We start from the raw sequence: 3,341 nt of genomic DNA, 5'->3' as shown, positions 1-3,341 counted from the left end.
TGTAGACCAGGCTGGTCTCGAACTCACAGAGATCCGCCTGCCTCTGCCTCCCGAGTGCTGGGATTAAAGGCGTGCGCCACCACCGCCCAGCTTAACTCACACAGTTTTACAGCCATTATTCATATATATATATATGAATTCATATTTATATAAACATATATAATGAACATATAATAGAAATATATACCTAGAACAGGTAACCACTGTTCGAAGTCCGTGATTCTTGAAGTGGAAAGGTCCTAGAAGCATCAGTGGGTCTGTGAGGACAATTAGCAATAATACTAAAATGTTCTTTGCATTTTTCAGTGTAGACCCACGATGTGGCAGTGAGACAGGGTAAATAAAGGGCTACATCAAACCAGCTGGGTCCTCCTAGGCCAGACATCGAGGAGATTTAAAAACGATCAAACAATGCCGCTCTTCTCACCAACATTTTCTGTCAAGGAAATTGTCACCTGCTTCCTGGTGGCCTGTAACCATAATCCCAGCACTCTGAAGGCTAAGGCCTGGGGATCCTTGTGCTTCTACACCAGCCTGTACTACAGAGTGAGACTCTGTGTCCCCAGACAGTAAACAAAGAAAAACCAAGAAACCCATCATGTCATCATATGGTAACTTTTCCTTTTCAGGTTTTTTTTGTTGTTGTTGTTGTTTATTTTTGTTTTGACACAGGATCTTGCTTTACGGCCTAGGTCTCACTATATAGCCTAAGACGTTCACAAATCTTCAGCAATCCTCCTGCCTCAGCCTCTCAAGTGCTGGGATTGCAGGCATGTACTGCCATGCCCAGCTTGTTGCAGCTCTTTAAATGAACTCTCTTGAAACTCATGTGTTTAATCATAGCACTCAGGAGGCAGCAGCAGGCAGATCTCTACAAGGCCAGCCTGGTCTACAGAGTGAGTTCCAGGACAGCCAGGACTACACAGAAAGACCTTACCTTGAAAAGCAAAAAAATCTTTTTTTTTTTTAATGACATTTTTATTATTTGTGTGTGTTCAGAAAGGCAAGCCACAGGATGTAAGTGGAGGTCAGAGGACAATTTATCTGAACTGGTTCTCTTCCACATGTCCTGTGAATCGGACTCAAGCTGCCAGGCTTGACAGCAGTGGTTTTATCTGCTGAGAGACCTTGCCAACCTCTCAAAACGTTCTGACGCAATTTTAAAGCCAAAAGGGAGGAAGGTCTTGAATATTTAGCCCAGGCTGATTTATAAATTGATGCACCTCCTGTCTCAGGCCCTCAATGTTGGGGTTATAGGATTCAGTCACCATGCCCAACTTCAAATTTTAATACTCCAAACAGATCCCATTATTAAAATTAGGTTGAGGCCAGGAGATGGTGGCGCACGCCTTTAATCCCAGCACTCGTGAGGCAGAGGCAGGTGGATCTCTGTGAGTTCGAGACCAGCCTGGTCTATAGAGCTAGTTCCAGGATAGGCTCCAAAGCCACAGAGAAACCCTGTCTCGAAAAAAGCAAAATAAAATAAAATAAAATAAAATTAGGTTGAGAAGCACTGCTATAAGTGACCCAAAGTGATAATTTTAGAATTATGCTTGGTTTCTTGTATAAACTATCATTTTGTGCTTTGATATTTCTGCTCATATATTATGAAAATTCAACGATTATGTAGTGAGCAACTCTATTAGAATTAATCCAAAGATAAGCATTTGTAGCAAGACTGTAGAATATGGAAACTTAATGCATATTAAACTTGGTTTATAAAGATGTGAAAAGAAGTCTGAAAAGTGAAATCATTATTTATTTAGCTTACAATAACAGAAACTCTTATCTTCCTCTTGTTTTACTTTTTTTTTAAGATGTGAGGGTGTTTTGCCTGTGCACAAATGTCCATACATGTGTGTGTGTGTGTGTGTCTGTGTGTGTGTGTTTGTGCGCCTGATGCCAGTGGAGGCCAGTAGATGCCCAGAAACTGGAATTCCAGATGGCTTTGAGCCACCTTGTGAATGTTTTTCATTCAATCATTACAAGATAGGATCTCACTCTGTAGCTCTGGCTATCCCGGAATTTACTAGGTAGACCAGGCTAGCCTCAGACTCAGAGATCTACCTGCGTCTGCCTCCCTAGTTCTGGGATTAAAGGCGTGTGGAACTACAACCAGTTCTTTTACTTGTAAAAGAGATAATCAAGACAAAAGAGATTAGCATGGAAAATACATGTGTTCTTCAAAGGATTTAAAATTTCTCAGACATTCTAACCACCTTCAGATCATTCTGGAAGGGAAAGGTTGTTTCATGTTGAGCTTTTTTTAAAATACCAGAATACTATAAATCATTTAAATTAGTAATTAATGGTATAGTTATTAATATTAATAATATCGTAAACTGATAATTCTTAGGAGATTTTATGCAAGGCATCTTGATTATATTCATCTCCCTACTTCTGCTCCGAAATCCTCCCAGGCCCATCCACTCCCCTTTATATCATCTTCTGGTTATTTTTAAAGAAACTACATCACAGCAGTAGTGTAACAGAATATTTGAGGTCAGGCCAGCCCTGGCTACATATCGAGACCTTGTCTCAAAAACAAAGGCCAAGACACCATAATTTTTTTTTTTTTTTTTTTTTTTTTACTTTGGGGCCAGGAAAATGACTCAGCAGATAAGGGTGTTTGCCACCAAGCCTTCCAACTTGAGCTTGATCCATGGAATCTACTTGAAAAGAGAAACCTGACTCCCAGAGATTTTCCTCTACTCCCCACACTTACATTGGATGGTATCATCACACCCCACCCCACACAATAAATATAAATTAAAAATTATTTGCTTTAATTTGCATTTCCCGAATTGCTAACAATTTTGAGCACTTTTTGAGGTTCCACTCTACAGCCCAGCCTAGTCTGGAACTCATCACACAGTCAGGCTAGACTTGAACTCCTGGAATTCTCACTCGGTGGCTGGCTGGGTGGCTGAATGGGCTGGCCCCTGACACTCTCCTCTCCTGGTAAAGCCAGCTCTTGGGAGATGGAGGAACGATCATCAGGAGTTCAAGGTTACCTTTGGCTGCTTAGTCAGTTCAGAGCCAGTCTGAACTGTATTAACTAATCTGTGTCTAAAAAACAAATTCATCTTTTAATGCAAAATATCTTACTTTTGAATGGAAAGCAAACTTGTAGTCCTTTGAAAACAAAAATCCTAGTGAAATGTGGTGGCTGTTTGCATGCCCAAGTGACTCTCACTGTGTATTAGACCCATCCCAAGTCCTATCTGTCAACGGTGAGAAAGAGGAACAAAAGTGCTCTGTTTATTTAAAGTTTCTCAAACAATCACTATTTCAGCCAGTGCTAACACAAATATAACTGCAATCGTACTTCGGTATCTAAG

Source organism: Microtus ochrogaster, linkage group LG5, assembly GCF_000317375.1.
Source record: "Microtus ochrogaster isolate Prairie Vole_2 linkage group LG5, MicOch1.0, whole genome shotgun sequence".
NCBI lineage: Eukaryota > Metazoa > Chordata > Mammalia > Rodentia > Cricetidae > Microtus > Microtus ochrogaster.
Note: the sequence above shows the minus strand (reverse complement) of the source record.